This window comes from Theropithecus gelada, chromosome 1 (genome assembly GCF_003255815.1).
Source record: "Theropithecus gelada isolate Dixy chromosome 1, Tgel_1.0, whole genome shotgun sequence".
NCBI lineage: Eukaryota > Metazoa > Chordata > Mammalia > Primates > Cercopithecidae > Theropithecus > Theropithecus gelada.
This window is the reverse complement of record NC_037668.1, coordinates 132517854-132536710: the sequence shown is the minus strand read 5'-3', so window position 1 is coordinate 132536710 and position 18857 is coordinate 132517854.

Below are 18857 nucleotides of genomic sequence, written 5' to 3'. Positions count from 1 at the left end.
AACCAAGGTTGCTGCCAGCCACCTCATCAATGTTCTCCAGCTGACAGAGATTTACAACTTTCCTGGGATGCAGCTCCCAGAGGGAGGGGTGGGCCACCATCTTTGCTGTTTGGGCAACTTAGCTATTCCAGCTAATGGGCTTTGTGGAGTCCAAGCCCACCAGTGGCAAAACTGGTTCTTCAGCACAGCACAGCTACTGTACAAAAACATGGCCAGATTTCTTTTTTAAGTGAGTCCCTGGTCACATTTCTCCTCACTGGAGGTAACCTCCCAGCCTAAGTCTTCAGCCACCTTCTACAGGTGCATCAAGGCTGGCAACAGTTTGGTAAATCCCTGGAACAGAGCTCCCAAAGGGAGGGACAGGCAGTTATCTTTGCTGTTATGCAGTCTTCATTGTTGTTACCTCCAGGTACTGGAAAACCTGAGATGACTAGGGAGTAGAGCAGGCCCCCAGCATACCACAGCAGCCCTACAGAAAACGGCCAAACTGCTCTATCTGTGCCCATTCCTATATCTATTTGCTGGTAAGGTTCTCCATACCTGGGCCTCCAGCCATGCACCACCAGAGATATCAAGCCAGTAGCAGCTCTGACCCCTGGGGCAATTGAAAGTCTCTCTCTCTATTGCCTCTACAGTAGAAATGTCCTTGCTACCCTAGTGTTACGAGATGTCTGGGGTGTTGATTTTTCTAGCCAGAAACCTCTGTGGCCTCAGTGCATTTGCCCGGGTTCTTGTCCTATGTCTAGGAGGAATGAGGTACACAGACAAGTGAAGAGTGAGGAAAAAGTTTTATTCAGTGTTAGAACCGCTCAAATGAGTGGATAGCTCCTCTCTGTAGGCAGGTCATCCAGTCAAGTGTTCAGTTCTTAACAGACAGGAGGCCCTGGAAGAGGTGGCTTCTCTCCTCAGACAAGTCATTCCAACATTTCTACAGGTCTCTGAAGGTCTCTGAAACTCTCAGCAGATACAGTAGCTCCTCTCTGCCAGCAGGTAGTCTCTGTAGCTCTCAGAAGAGAGGGTACTTCTCTCTGCATCTGGTCATTCCATCATCTCCAGCTAGCATTCCTGTACACCCACAACAACCAAACTGAGAGCCAAATCAGAAAGGCAATCCCATTCACAATTAGCATATAAAGATTAAAATACCTAGGAATATAGATAACCAGGGAGGTGAAAGATCTCTACAATGAGAATTACAAAACACTGCTCAAATAAATCCAAGAAGATACAATCAAATGGAAAAACATCCCATGCTCATGGAAAGAAAGATTCAATATTTTAAAATGGCCATACAGCCAAAAGCAATTACAGATTTAATACTATTTCTATCAAACTACCAATGATATTTTTTAGAGAACTAGAAAAAAAATAATTTAAAATTTATATGAAACTAAAAAATAGCCTGTGTGAGTCTTTTCTCACACTGCTATAAAGAAATACCCAAGACTGGGTAATCTGTAAAGGAAAATGATTTAATTGACTCACAGTTCCACATGGCTGGGAAGTCTCAGGAAACATGGTCGTGGAGGACAGAGAAGCAGGCACGTCTTACATGGTGGCAGGTGAGAGAAAGACCAAAGGGGGAAGAGCCCCTTATAATACCATCAGATCTTATGATAACTCATTCACTATCATGAGAACAGCATGGGGGAAACTGACCCCACGGTCCAATCACCTCCCATCAGGTCTCTCTCTCAACACCTGGCGATTACAATTTAAGATGAGATTTGGGTGGGGACATAAAGCCTAATCATACCATTCTGCCCAGTCCCTCCGAAATCTCATATTTCAAAAACAATCATGCCTTCCCAACAGTCTCCCCATATCCTAATTCATTTCAGCATTAACCAAGAAATCCAAGTACAAAGTCTCATGTGAGACAAGGCAAGTCCCTTTTACCTATGAGACTGTAAAGTCAAAAGCAAGTTAGTTATTTTCAAGATACAATAGGGGTAACAGGCATCAGGTAAGTGTTTCCATTCAAAACGGGAGTGCTTGGCCAAAATAAAAGGGCTATAGGCCCCATGCACATCTAAAACCCAGCAGAGCAGTCATTAAATCTTAACGCTCCAAAAAAAAATCTCCTTTAACTCCATGTCTCACATCTGGGGCACAGTGATGCATGGGGTGGGCTCCCATGACCTTGGGCAGCTCCTTCACAGGTTGGCATTGAGTGCCTGTTGTTTATCCAGGTACACTGGGTAAGCTGTCAGTGGATCTACCATTCTGGGATCTGGAGGATGGTGGCCCTCTACTCACAGCTCCACTAGGCAGTGCCCCAGTGGGGACTCTGTATGGGGGCTCCATCCCCATATTTCCCTTCCACATTGCCCTAGCAGAGGTTCTCTTTGAGACCTCTGCTTCAGCAGCAGATTCCTACATGAACATCTAGGAGTTTTCATACATCCTCTGAAATCTAGGCAAAAATTTCCAAACCTCAATTCTTAAATTCTCTGTACCAACAGGCCCAACACCACATGGAAGCTGCCAAAGCTTGGGACTTGCACTCTCTGAAGCAATGTCCTGAGCTGTACCTTGGAACTTTTCAGTCATGGCTGGAGCTAGAGCACCTGGTACTCAGGTCACAGAGTCTTGAGGTTGCACACAGAAAGAGAGCCTTGGGTCTAGCCCATGAAACCATTTTTTTTCCTCCTAGGCCTTTGAGCCTGTGGTGTGAGGCGCTGCCATGAAGACCTCTGACATGCCCTGAAGACGTTTTCCCCATTGTCTTGGCAAATAACATTAGCTTCCTCATTATGCAAATTTTAGCAGCTGGCCTGAATTCCTTCCCAGAAAATGGGTTTTTATTTTCTACCAAGTGGTCAGGCTGCAAATTTTCCAAACTGTTATGACCTGCTTCTCCTTTAAACATAAGTTCAAATTTCAGGTAATCTCTCTTAATTTCAAAGTTCCACAGATCTCTAGGGCAGAGGCAAAATGCCACCAGTCTCTTTGCTAAACATGGCAAGAGTGACCTTGGCTCCAGTTCCCAGTAAGTTCCCATCTCCACCTGAGACCACCTCAGGCTGGACATCACTGTTCATATTACCATTAGCATTTTGGCCAAGGCCATTCGACAAGTCTCTGGGAAGTTCCAAACTTTACCACATCTTCCTCTCTTCTTTTGAGGCCTCCAGAGTGTTCCAACTTCTGCTCATTACCTAGTTTCAAAGTCACTTTCACATTTTGAGGTATTTTTATATCAGTATCCCAAACTCCTGGTACCAATTTATTGTATTAGTCTGTTCTCATACTTCTATAAAGAAATACCCAAGTATTTCTGGGTCATTAATAAAGGAAAGAGGTTTAATTAACACAGTTCTGCATGGCTGAGATGGCCTCAGGAGACTTACAATTATGGCAGAAGGGAAAGCAGGCACATCTTACATGGGAGCAGGAGAGAGACCAAAGTGGGGACAGCCCCTTATAAAACCATCAGATCTCATGAGAACTCACTCATTATCATAAGAACAGCATGGAAACTGACCCCTGATTCAATCACTTCCCACCAGGTCACTCCTTCAATACCTGAGGATTGTAATTCAAGATAAGTTTTGTGTGCGAACATAAAGCCTAACCATATCAGAGTCTGAACAGCCAAGGTTATCCTAAGCAAAAGAGCAAAGCTAGAGGCATCACATTAACTTAATTCAAACTATACTATAGGGCTACAGTAACCCAAACAGTATGGCACTGGTACAAAAACAAGCACATAGTTCAGTGGAATAGAATAGAGAGCCCAGAAATAAGACCACACACCTACAACCATCTTATTTTTGACAAAGCTTGCAAAAACAAGCAATAGGGAAAATACTTCCTAGTCAATAAATACTTCTGTGTTGGGGTCCGCGTGTTTCCTAAACAAAGGAATGAACACACAAGACAAGACAAACATGGCGGCCGCCTCGAATGGCACACTCTGCTTTATTTTATACAGTTGTTTGTGGAATGTTGCCAAGTCACAAGACACATTGTTGTTTTTCTGACCTTTCCCTGACTTTCTGGATTTTCAAGATGTTTACACATAAACAAGCCCCCAGGGTCTGCTGTTTGCAGCTGGCTCCTTTGTCCTCCCTGTTTACAGGGAAGGAACGCCCTGCTTCGTTTGCAAGAGCAGGACTTATCCGGAACGTCTCATTTGCAAGCACATAATCCTCTACACTTCTGGAAAAACCAGCTAGCCATATGCAAAAGATTGAAGCCAGATTCCTTCCTTACACCATATACAAAAATCAACTCAAGATGGACTAAAGAGTTAAATATAAAACCCCAAACTATAACCTGGAAGACAACCTAGGTAATACTACAGGACATAGGACCAGGAAAAAATTTCAGGACAAAGATTTCATGATAAAAAGACCAAAAGCAATCACAATAAAAGCAAAAATTGACAAGTAAGAACTAATTAAACTTAACAGCTTATGTGCAGCAAAAGAAATTATCAATGGAGTAAACAGACAACCTATATAATGGAAAAAATTTTTTGCAAACTATGCATTTGACAAAATTCTAATATCCAGAATCTATAAAGAGGTTAACAAATTTACTAGAAAAAAATGAACAACCCCATTAAAAAGCGGGCAAAGTAAATGAATAGACACTTTTCAAAAGAAGAAATACACGCCAACAAGCACAGAAGAAAAAGTTCAAACCACTGATCATTAAAAAAATGCAAATCAAAACCACAATGAGATACCATCTGACACCAGTAATAATGGCTATTACTAAAAAAAAATCAAATATCACAGATGCTCATGAGATTACAGAGAAAACGGAACACTTATACACTGTTGGTAGTAGTGTAAAATTAGTTCAACCATTGTGGAAAGCAGTATTGCAATTCCTCAAAGAGCCATAAGCAGAACTGCCATTCAACCCGGAAATCCCGTTACTGAGTATATACCCAAAGGAATATAAACAATTCTACCATAAAGACTCATATATGCAAATCTTCATTGCAGCACTATTTACAATAGCAAAGACATGGAATCAACCTAAATGCCCATCAATGACATATTGGATAAAGAAAATGTGGTATATTTATACCATGGAATATTATATAACCATAAAAATCCAAGATTATGTCTTCTATGGAAACAGGGATAGAGCTGGAAGCTATCATCTTTAGCTAACTATGCAGGAACAGAAAATCAAATACTGAATATTCACAATTGTAAGTGGGAGTTAAATGATGAGAACTTACGAAAACAAAGGAGGAACAACAAACAGTGGCGTCTACTTGAGAGAAAAGAGCAGAATAGACAGCTATTGGATACGGGCTTAATACCTGGCTGGCGAAATAATCTGTACAACAAACCCCTATGACAGAAGTTCACCCATGTAACAAACCTTCACATGTACCCCTGAACCTTAAATAAAGGTTAAAAACTGTTATAAAGGTGAAAAAAGTATGAAATTTTTGTTTTAAAAGTTAGCCATCGATTGAAATACGAATGTGGTTAGTTACCATTACATGCTAAAGTAGATTTAACATATCTTCATCATGCCCCTGAAATGAGTTAGATTACAGATATTTCAAGATTGAGATCTCTTGCCTTTCATCTTTAGCTACATGAATACATTTGAGATGTGTTTCATATTTAGACCTTTATATCTGCTTTTCTTCTGTCAGAAATATTCTTCCACCCATCTTCATGTGGTCCCTACTTTTAATTTTTCTGAAACAATTTAAATATAATTTCTGACTGTTTTGGCTAGAGTATCACCCTCCCCTCAGTCATTTTCTATGATTACATATTTTATCTTCACGTTATTGTTTATTGAATCTGAAACTAATTAATTTATTTAGTAGTTAATATGACTTTTTTTCTCCCCAGACTGAAATGTTAGCTCCTGAAAGTGAAGTTTGCCTATTTTGTATTTTGCTCACAGCTAATTCATCAATACCTGAAACAGTATTTGTCACACGGTAACAAAACAAAGGGAAGGAAGGAAGGAAGAAGGAAGAGAAGAAAGAGAAATGTGTTAATTTCTGCAATTTGCTAGAATTCCATGTATTCTGTATTGTAAGTTTCTTTTTATATGATGAAATGGCACCCCCCCCCCCCCACTCACACACACAAACACATCTGGCAAAGTGGTGTTAGTGAGAGGACATTCATATCGTCTCTAATAGAAAGAAGCTGCAAATGTATTGGCAGAAAATACCAGTGCTCAGTATTGTCATAGCTGAAGCAAGCACCTAAACAAGTATTCAGATATTTTCAATCAAAATTTTTAATCAGAACACCTTTTTCATAATACTGTTATGCCATTTGTACTCCAGTATGTATTTTTGTGCTCCAATTGCTAGCTGTTGTCATCCCCTGGTAAATATTAGAGTTAACTGTGAACCTTTACAGAAAATATGAACATTGGATTCTACCCCCAGAGGCTTTGACTCATTATGTCTTGGTGGGATTGACTATTTGTATTTTAAAACATCACAAGTGATTTTTAAATTCTTTCATATGCTTGGATGGTATTACACTAGTTATCCTGAGCACCTTGATAAAAGGATATCTCGCTTTATTCATCTTTGTAGAATGAGTAGGTTTGGTAGAACTGACAAAGAAGATGGTTTGTGAATGAATGATGAAGGATCATTAATTAACTGGTTCAAAAACTAATTATTTATTCCTTGAATACAAGGTAGTGAAATATAATTCTTATATAATTTTGAATGGCTACTATGGTCTAGTCCTTTGCACTAAATATAAAATATGAGGAATCAATAACATTAAGGAGAAAAAGAGTGGAGACAAGGGGACAAGAGAGGAAAGGAGAGGAGGGAGTAGAAAAGGAAGAAAAGGAGAGAAGAGGAAGAAAATCAAAGAACATATTAGAGAACTTGACAGGAGTTAATTAATGCATCTCATTGACAGTCAAATATATTTCTTACTTTGCTTTCTAGCGAACTCACAGCTTCCCAAATTGTGTTTAAAAAGGCATTGAGCTAATTTCTTCCTGGATAATAAAACCCTGCTGTATTCCCAGTTAATTTACTCAGTTCTAGGCCAGGAGGCCCTGTCTTTTAAATTTATTTCTATCTACAAATCCTATATTTTTGGAAAGGCATTTGAAACTTAGGGAAAACTTGCTTATTCATTCATTTTTAAACTTAGCCTAAAGGAATAATCTCAACATTCTTATTTATAGAAAATACAGTTAATATTACATACCTTGATACATACTAGGAGAATTTAGTTGAATTTCCCCTATATTTTCATCCCAAAGCTTCACACTTGAGTATGTTCACTTTTGCAAATTTACTAAATAGTTTTCTGCTGCCAACCTTGTCTTTTGTGCTCTTGCTACTAGCCAATATTTTCTTTCCTCTGTAATGCAAACATAAAAAAACTCTACAATTGCATCATGGTAAACTTACATACACTAAAAATCATATCTTTGCTCAACCTTTTTTATTTTAACATACTTAATTCACTAGCGTGACTGAAAGAGATAAATTGAAATTTAAAGAGAACAAATGTGACCAAGGTGAAACACATTTTAGTAAATTTCATTATCTATAATCAAACTAATTCTACCAGTTTAGGTTGATTTATTACTATTCCATGTTTGCACGGAACTAGATTACTCAAATTCTGTTACTCTTTTATCTCCCAAACTATTTTTGGGGTTTACAATTTACGATAGTAATAACTATATCATTTTTCTATAGAGAGTTTTTAAATCTTGAGTTTTTCCCTGCAGATTATCCCTACTAAAAGTTCAGTTCCAGTTACTTCAACAAAAGAAGTGTGTTGTCCCTTTTTGCATACCTAACAATATACTAAGCAATTAGGATAGAGCAAGGAATTAAAAATAGTCTCCATTCCTAAGCAAATTTGTCTTTATGTGAGGAAGACAGGCATGTACAAATTAATTAAGTTCAATATTAGAGTGAGGAATACTCTATATGGGAGCATGAAGGAAGAGAATTTAGTTACTGAAATGATAATTAAAAGAAAGGAGAACAGTGAGCCAAAAGTAGATACCTAGAAAACATACCTTTTAATGCACAAGCAGGGTGCAGTTACAGAGTAATCACAGAAAGTTTAGCAAATAGTCATAGAATGACTAATAATAGAAAAAAAAGATATAAGAGAAAGATGCTATAGATGTGAATGAGGAAAGAATGTAAAGGAAGGGGGCATATTTCAATATCCCTTCAATATATTATGTGCAATTATTTATATAAATCTGTATTTAAATAATACTGTATTAGGTTTTACCAGAGTAAAAGAACCAAGACGAGATATACCTATCTCTATAATATGTGTGTGTGTGTGTACATGTGTGGGTATGCATGTATTCCGAGGTGGGTGGATCACAAGGTCAGGAGATCGAGATCACGGTGAAACTCCGTCTCTACTAAAAATACAAAAAATTAGCCGGGCGCAGTAGCAGGCGCCTGTAGTCCCAGCTACTCGGGAGGCTGAGGCAGGAGAATGGTGTGAACCCGGGAGGCGGAGCTTGCAGTGAGCCGAGATCGCGCCACTGCACTCCAGCCTGGGAGACAAAGGGAGACTCCGTCTCAAAACAAACAAACAAACAAACAAACAAACAAACAAAACACATACAGAGAAAGAGAGAGAGAGATTGATTATAAGGAATTGGCGAGAGAGAGAGAGAGAGAGAGAGAGAGAGAGAGACTAATTATAAGGTATTGGCTCATGAAGTTTTAGAAGCTGACAATATCCAAGATTGCAGGGTGAAATAGAAAGCTGGAGACCCAGGAGAATCGATAGGTATTTTCATTATAATTCCAAGTCCTGAGAATGAGAAGAGCCAAGTATAAGTTCCAGCCAAACAAAAACAAACAAACAAAAAATAGCAAGCTGGGACTTTCAAAAATGCAATGTTTCAGTCCGAACCTGAAGGCTATAAAAAACCAATATTCCACCTCAGACAGTCAGGGAGGAGGAATTCCCTTTTGCTTAGCCTTTTTGTTATGTTGAGGTCTTCAATTGATTGGATGAAGCCCACCAGCATTAGGGAGAACAATCCTTTACCCAGCCTGCCTATTCAAATAGCAAGCTTATCCAAAACACCTTCACTGCCACAGAATGTTTGACCATATGTCTGGGCACCCTGTAGCCAAGTCAACGCATACAATTAAACTATCACAAATAGTAAATGTTCATCTATTTAGTTTCAGATAAAAATAATTATAAGATATTATAATGCTTTCTTCTTATATTCTAATAAAACATCTTGCTTTCACCTCACTCTAAAAACCACAACAATAAATTAGACTGCTGTTCAAAAATAGTCAAATTGAAGAAGAAAACAAAATATTGATGAAGTGGGAGATGGAACAACTGAGATGAATAATAATTGGAAATTAGTAAAAACTGGCAATCAGTTTTGAAGAGCACATACTAGAACAAATGTTTTAAATTCCCTCACTGCATGAGAAAAGAAATAATGGTGTGTTTCAGTTTTTATAAAAAAATTAATCATTGCATTAGAGAATATGCATAGAACATTTAACAGAAGAAAATATATGTAGGTTTTTTTTTAGTCTAAATTTGAAAGTTTGGGCAATAATGTAATCTAAAGAAAATGGTGGGGGAACTATAATTACTTGATATAACTGGTAGTAGAAATGCTAGGTTCCTTAAATGAATCTCATCATTCATGTTTGGGTGAATTCCTTTAAACAAGTAGAGCTCGTTAACTAAGATGTCATTGAACACCAAAGAGAAAATTAAATTAGAGGCAGTGGGGGCAGTGAATAAAAGGTATGCTACATTAAGAAACAAAGCACCCCCCAAAATATAATAAAATATACACCAAATATAAATAATTTATATGAATACAGTTTGTCATAAATGTTAAATAATGGCACTTTTTACAAGGCATTGAAGCAGTGATTTGTAATCTCCAGTTGTGATGATCTGATATTTGATTGACTCACCACATATTAATTTGAGCAGAGAACTATATTTAATATTGTGTAGAAATAAAAGGAGTTGGACATGTTATTTTGGCTTTTATCATTTTTTATTGCAGATAATGAAAAAATAAATGTATGTATAAAGCCTCACATGCATAATTAGAAGGTAAAACATAGAAACTTCATAGTAGTGGTGAGTACTGAAAGTATCTCTTTGGGGCATTACTTAGGAAAAGAAAACCCTTTAACTGAGATTGACAGAATTGTAGAATAGAGTTAACAAAGAGTATGGGCAGAAATTATAGCACAGGATTGTAAATCTGATTATGAAACAGAGCCAGCTGAATATAGTACACAAATAATATGTTAGAAATAAAGCTTCTGTTGGGACTGACGACATAAATCAAATTTAGGATAAAATAAAAAAGTAAACGTGTTCTTATTTCTCACCAGCAGAAACTTGGAATTCCTTTTATTATTATGGTCACCAGACATAGTTAGAAATAATAAATAAAATTATGAATTTAAAGTTAGGCTTAATATTTGTTAAATCAGTCTAAAACAATAACAACAGCAAAAGCCAGACATGTTAAAAAATCAATGCTTTGGGAGATGTTAGACATCTAGACACCAAGCAATAAAGAACTGAAATCATTGAGAGATGGAAAACAAATGAGGTGAGCCCAAAGTTTTGTCAAATTTATTGCAGACCATCTCATAGCAAGAGGAGAAATGAAGTAAATCCCAGCTGACTTTCTGAGTTAGGGAGATGGAGGGTCACCCACCCATACATTTTGAGAATTTGGTAGAGAATTGATCAACTCATGCATATGAGGAAACTACATCCAGCCAGAAGAAGTATCACTACAAATTATTAGAAGGTACAGTGCCTAACACTCACACAGAACCAGAAAAAAAAGTCTGTTCCCATAAGCCAGCCTAGAAAATATTATAATTCCCATAATTTTATAAAGAATTCAGCCAGGCGCGGTGGCTCAAGCCTGTAATCCCAGCACTTTGGGAGGCTGAGACGGGCAGATCACGAGGTCAGGAGATTGACACCATCCTGGCTAACACGGTGAAACCCCGTCTCAACTAAAAAATACAAAAAACTAGCCGGGCGAGGTGGCGGGCGCCTGTAGTCCCAGCTACTCGGGAGGCTGAGGCAGGAGAATGGCGTAAACTCGGGAGGCGGAGCTTGCAGTGAGCCGAGATCCGGCCACTGCACCCCAGCCTGGGCGACAGAGCCAGACTCCGTCTCAGGAAAAAAAAAAAAAAAAGAATTCAAAGCAGTCTTTTATCAGTAGAGGCAAAGATGTATCCCTAGATAAGCCCTGCTATGATCCCAACTAAACAAAGTTTATCACTGTGCATTTTTTTTTCCGATTAGTTCTTCAGAGCCTTCTCCATAACCATAGAATACCATTTATTTTATAACCAAGAGAAACCCATAATTGATGGGGGATGATACAACCCCTGGGATAAACCCTTAATTGATGGGCAATTGAGGGTTGATTGTCTTTGGAAAGACAATATTGGAAAAGATTCTATATCTTTCTCTAAGATTCCAGAATACTTTAGTCCTGACTATTCAGAACAAACCTTTTATTAGAATGCCTTCATTTTTTCTTTTCTTCATAATATTTCTGACTCTCCTCATTTCCTATTCTACCTCTAGATTCACCTTGCAACTAAGGTGCCCACACTCCATCCTTTCTCTTAGGCTCTACTATGGGGAAAATTCAAACTGAGAAAAACAGAGAATGTCTTATTTTGCCATCGTATATCTAATTTTCATAGTAATTCTTGGTATATGGTAGTACTAAGTGGCTGCTTATTTCCAAATAGTGAAGGTCATTTTCTTAAATAATATTTAAGAAAATGTTTAGTTGAGAAGAGTAGAAAGAACAACAAAAATATAGTCTATGTGTCCTTATTATTATTATTATTATTGGAATAGTGCAAACGTTAGAAGAAAGTAAAAGCCAAGAAGATAGCTAATTAGATATAAAGATAGATACATAGATAGCGATACTGAACAAAAGCTAGAAGAAGAAATAAGGGAAGACAATAAAAATTCTAAAGAATGGCAAAAATGAATTATTAAAGCGCTACTTTCATTTTATCTATATATCTCTCCTCATCACCACTCTAAAATTTTTTTTGAAATTAATGTATTTTAACTCACTATATCCAAAACTTTTATTATTTTAGCATGTAGTCAATGTAGAAATTATTAGAATTTTTTTCATTTTTTGCTACCAAGTCATAAAAATTAGGTTTGTATTTTTCACTTACAGAACACCTGAATTTGGATTTAACCCACTGCAGTTACTCAGTAGCCACATGTGGCTAGTGGTTTGATTCATATACTTTTATGATTCTTTTATTCTTCTGCAGATCACTTTGCTGCTGTTGTTGTTTTTTATTTTCTTTCTAAGAGCCCAGTGTGACTTTCATAGCTTAAATCTTATATCAATTTCTAGTTCAAGCTGACAACTAGAGTACCTGAGCTAGGCACCCTAATTGGCAGAGTGCAAATCTTCTCAGCCCAACTGTGGCTATAGCAGTGTATACCAGTATCCTGATGCTTGTTCAACAGGGTTCAGAAGAACAGAATCCCAGATTGATTTTCAAAGATATCCCACAGCAAAATACAGTTTAGTAATTTTCATGGTGAATCATTTTTTGTGCAACTACAAACACTAAGTAAATGATATATAATTTTCTTTTCACAAAAAAGTGATTCTATAAAGCAGTATTTGAAAAAAACTAAATTTAACTGTTTAAGATTTACTGTGTTCTTATGGGATAGCTACCACTAAAAATCTGTGTATATTTTGGAAATATTATAACTCATATGAATATGAGTTATAATCTTTGATACTGGTGTTTTAAAAGAAATCTAGAAAATTTGCTATTGTGTGCATGTTCATTTAAGCCTAATGCTTAATTACATATCAATAATTATATAATATATTTAGAATATATATCTATATGTGTACTGTATATATAAAGCGAGAGTGAGTGAGAGAGAAATATAGGCATCAAATACCTAACAAAATATCAATCTTACGCTAGAATTTTAACAAAATCACTGCTGAATTTCTTGAGCTATACCTGTTGTAAAATGAATTATTTTTTAAAGAAAACTGTATATGCCTAATGAAGGTTGGCTTAAAAAATTCCAAACTTACATGTGAAAAAACTGGTTCATCACAGTTTCACAGCTACAGACTTGTTTGTTTATATTTTTGTCAGGCCGTGATACTTCATATTGTTTGTTTGATTTTTTTTTTTTTTTTTCCCCTAAGAAAGGATGACTGATTAAGGGTGCTAGGAGGAAAATGATTGCCTTCTGGAATTTAATTAGTTTGACTTTAACTCAAGACAAGAGATTCTGCTAGCTGTCAGCTACTATTTGGGTCTCTAGCTAATTAAAGCTCTAAGAGAGCCTATTAAAACTGTTCAAAAGTCAAGGCCCCCTTAAAACATCTCCAGCATTGCCACACAAAAAGTGACGGTGATATTATTGTTCACATATCTTGTTTATTGCCTTTGGCTTGAAAATGAGCCAGAATATGCCATCAACTTAGCTCTGCCTTTTATTGTTATTTTTGGCAAATGCTTTGAAATATATCAACATTTAACGTACAATACTTTTATCATGCTAATACATACATACATCATGATAAAACGGATGTAAGAACAATTTAGAGTCCCGTTCTCTGGAACACCTTCCGAAACATTTTATTTATTTGTATTTTTAGAGCACCAGTTTTTATACTTACAAATATTTCTGCTAAAATAAAAATTATTTGCCTGAGTTTGTTTATTCAAAGCATTATCAATTTAATAATCTGGATCTGCTAGCCATGTTTAGAGTGGAGTTTTTAAACTTGAGACTTGTTAAAGAAATAAGAGTATGTTGCCCATAATTAAACTTATACTGTATAATAAAATCTATATAAGACACTCAATCTACATTTATACATTTTAGAGTGTGTGGCTTGTCCTCTAATAGAATACTCTGGTTTCCCTACTGAGATATAATATGACAATCTTCATAGTAAAGATTAAAATGTAGCTCTAGGCAAACTGACACACACACCCTCTTGCGTCTCTTTTTTCCCACTTATTTGTACTAGTTCTGCTCTATGCTGTGGTACCTGCTACCTACCTAAGGCGTATTGATAATGAATCTTAGTCTTTGTACATTCACATGCTCAAAGTTTAATGTGTGTGCATCAAGGCTCTAAATTAATTTATATGAGAAGCTTTTCTTTCTCCAATATTCCCTGCAGGATCATAGCTATGACTTTGAGATAGTGAAGCTCTCTTTCTCTCTAAACTTACCACATGGGTTGCATTGTCTCTAGAAAGTGAGCTCCAAGTTCATAAACTAAAGCACTGAAGAAAGAGACTGTAAATGCTTTCATGGCAGGAGGAATCCATTTCTTTTCAGAGGGATACCTGCAAACCAGTGCTTAATGTTTCAGCAACTGTGATGCCATAATCGCTTCTGAAAAAGACAAACTGTCCCAGGGAAGGCTAGCTAAAATTTTCACTTATTTATAATTTCATCTGCATCATTACATTATTGCTAGTGTAATAACGAGGACCAGGTTCCTACTTTATAAACATTGTTTAACAAAGTGGTCTAGCCTCTGTGACATCACCAAATAAATATATCATGTTTCATTTTAGGATTCTTATGAAGGACAGACTCTGTGAGTTAACCTGTGTGAGAAGCTTTAGGCCCAAATTTTTATAGATTTTCATTACACACACACACACACACACACACACACACACACACACACACACACACACAAAAAAAAAAACTTTTTCTTCCATACAGAGTTTTAAAAACCTTTAAACAAATATTTTTATATATTTTATAATGATATTTATTCAAATTGTTATTTGAAGTCTAGACTATAAGTTGTTTTAGAGCCAAGTTTCATTCATCATTAAATGCCTTGCAGTGAACAGTATCTGGCCCATGGTAAACATCAATGCTTATGAAATGAATAAATACAAAGCGAAGCTAAGTAGTAATCAAGCACAGATTTCATGCTGATCTTTTTTATAATACAATTAGTTGCGGCTCATAAACTATTAAGTCACAGAATCAACTCTGATAATTTTATGAAAGATAAGTTAAAATTTTATATGTAAATAATTTTGCTGATACTGTACAGTCCTATTGGTGTTGGTTTATTTAGAATAGTAAATTTTAGGACTTGATTTTCAAGATATATCTGAGTGCTTATCCTGGTACACTTAAATGAGTCATGTGATCTTGAAGGGCTTTAAGTTTTCAGTCTGGAAATTAGAGGCCTAAACAAGGGAATAGCTACATTGTTTTTCATCTTTATAGTTGGAACAAATCCTTTGAATTTCTTCTAGGTGTTACCTACTGCCATGTGACCCTAATTCTCTATTTGAAGTATGTATTTTCATTGACATTCTACTTATTCAGTTTTGGTCATAAAATAAGAACTCTATTACCCTAAACTCTGTTTATCTCTTTATTACTGTCAATCAAAACTTAATTCAGTGTTATAGAATTAAGGTGGTTATATATAAATAAAAATTGATAAATGAATAAAGATTATAAACCATGAATTTAGGATTCTGTTTCATTCTGAAAATAAGAGAGAATAAAAAATTGAGAATGTATTCAGAGACTTCAACTGTATTGAAAGTGCTTGTTGCTTAAACTGTTTTGTAGGTTTATAATGATTCATTATATATCTTAAAATGAGTTTAAATGATATGGCTGTAACATTTCATAGCCAAAAAAGGAGACCAATAATGTTTCTTTTAAATTTTAACAATTAAAATGTTATCATAATACTAGTTCCTCAAATTATTATGTATTTTACCCACATACCAGACTCTAGAAATAAAAAAGTTCATAAAATAAAGCAAGAATAAATCACTTTCAGGAAGATTATTGTTAACTTCTACACTTACAACATCATTAATTGAACCTAAACCCAAATATCTGTAAAACAAATAGCAAATTAATTTTGTTTCCTGAGATCTTAATATTTTTTTCTCATAACTGGCCTATTTTATACATATTACCATTTCTAAATAATTTCAATAATGAGAGTAAACCATATTCCCGCAAATTCTCTTGATACTGTTCAATACTGTTTTATATTAAGTACAAAGTTAAAATTAAAATTATAAACGTGTTATTTTAAGGAATAATCACATTACTTAGAAATAAAACTATGTGTTGTGTGCTGTACTTTTAGTGAGATATAGTTTTACTGTTATATAGAACAATAATTAGTTTATTGTAACCTAAATGTTTTTTAGTTACTAAATACTTTAAGCTAAGCCTACAAATCTTTAAACATTTACATGGCCAATAGAAGGTATATATCTGTATTCCCAAAATACCCTGGTTGCATTGGCTTAGTTACAGCGCTTGATGGTACCAACTATGTTTAATGAATCCTGAATGACTAATGAGCTCATGAGTCTTTTTCATTATTGTAGCTTCCTGTAGTTCTGAGGTTTTCTAGCACATACACATGAGTATTTTTATGTTTAAGTAAATGTACATTTCAAAATTATGGCATATAAAATTACCATTTAAAATAATAGGCTTCATATCTGCAATATTCACATGCATTTTTGTTGAATAAAAATATGAAAATAGAAAAAATGATTTTTTCTTAAACATATCAATTTGTTAAACTCCAAAAGTAATTTATATTAAAGCGTTTATTGTAAAAATTATCAATATGTAGCTTGAAATGCCATAGCTGGTGTGATACTATTTTCATCAAAGACGAACAAAACTACAGGAAATGGAATTTTAAAGAAACACATCAATGATGGGCTATTTTAATTTAGCAACAATTTTCTCTTTTAAGGCTCCCACTCAATTTATGTAAGAATCAGCTATTATTTCATATATGGCAGAAAAATGTTATTTTAAAAAGTTCCATGTAATGATTTTTTAAGCTATAGCAATTTTTATCTACTTTGTTTTTTACTTATTTTTTACTGTATATACTCAAATAAAATTAAAATGACAACAATCTAGAATTCAGTTTTAGAACCTTCCAATATTTTAATATTATATTATGCAGTATTTTACAATCTGATTGCAACTTTTTAAATATTATCATCCTTATATAGAAAAATGCAAGGGAGAAAAATCTCAAGCTTTGAAGCTTTGTACAGTTACTGTAGTAGCAAATTCAATTATCTGTGAACAAGTGGCAGAAATAATAGAAAGTCAAGTGTCTTAGTTAAGTGGAGATGTTTACTTCCACATTTATAAATATTTACATTGTATTATTATTCTGTATACATTTACCTAGAATAAAGTTAATAATATAAAAATTCAAGGAAAATATTTGTTGAGTACACTGAAGTTATAAAAAGTGGTAGAGAGTCATCTATCTTATAATTTCCTTAAACATAAAATGGTTTTTGTGTGTATGTGCCATGTTCCTTTTAAACTTTACAATTTTCTAAATTTCTATTTGGGCAAATTTATAGGGTACATAAGAAATTTTCTCATGTGTGTATTATGCATAGTGATCCAATAAAGTGATCCATTTAGAGTGCCCCATTACTTGAGTACAAACCTTTTTTATCAAGTATGGTAACTGTATTCTGCTGTTAAACATTAAATGCATTACTTAATTTTATTGTTTATTTGTACCTTTCAACCCACTTCTCTTTATCCTCCCCTTTACCCCTGACTCACCCTTTCCTGTTTCTGCAATCTGTTTTTTCCACTCTCTACCTTTATGTGTTCAATTTTTCTAACTCGTACATGTAAGTGGAAACATTTGATATTTATCTTTTTGTGATTGGCTTGTTTCATTTAAGATAATGACTTCCAGTTCTATCCAATTTGCTGAAAATGGTATGGTTTAATCTTTTTATGGCTAAATAGTATTCCATTGTGTATATTTAACACATTTTCTTTATGCATTCATCTATGGATGGATTCTTAGGTTGTTTTATATTTTTGCTATTGTCAATAGTGCAGCAATAAGCATGTGAGTACAGGTGTCTCTCTGATATACTGATTTATTTTCCTTTAGGTAAATAAATACACAGTAGCAAAACTGGTGGACTGAATGGTAATCCTATTTTTGACTTTTTGAGAAATCGCCATATTGTTCTGCATAGTGGCTTTATTAGTTTACACTCCCACCAATGGTACGTAAGTGTTCCCATTTCTCTGCATCCTTGCCAACATTTTTTTTCTGTCTCTTTAATAATAGCTCTTCTCACTGGGATAAGATGATATTTCATTGTGATTTTAATTTCTATTTCTGTGATGATTAGTGATGTTAAGCATTTTTTACATACCTGTTAACTAATTGTATCTCTTCTTTTGGAGAATGTGTATTCATGTCTTTTTGCTACTTTTTAATGGGATTTTTTTTCCTGTTGAGTTTTTTGTATATTCTGAATATTAGTCCCCATTGGATGAATAGTTTGCAAATATTTTCTCCTATTCTGCAGGTTGCTTATTGACTCTACTGATTATTGCTTTTACTAATGAAGAAGCTTTTTAGTCTAAGTAGAATTTTTCTATTTTTGTTTTTGTTGCCTGTGCGATTGAAATCTTTGTCACAAATATTTTTCCTAGATCAATATCCATAAGAGTTTTTCATAGCTTTCCTTCTAGTATTTTTATAGTTTCAATTCTTACATATTAAGTCTTTATCTTGAGTTAATATAAATATCAATGTACGATATATGGTGCTTTGTGTCTGGCTTCTTTTACTTAGCATAATGCTTTTAAGGCTCACACATATTATAGCATGTGAAAGTACTTTATTCTTTTTTAAATAGACTTTATTTTTAAGAACAGTTTTGTGTTCCAAAAACTAGCAACTCCAAGTGGAAGGTACAGAGGTTTCTCACATACCTGTTTCCCCTACATGTTTAAAGCATCCTTCTT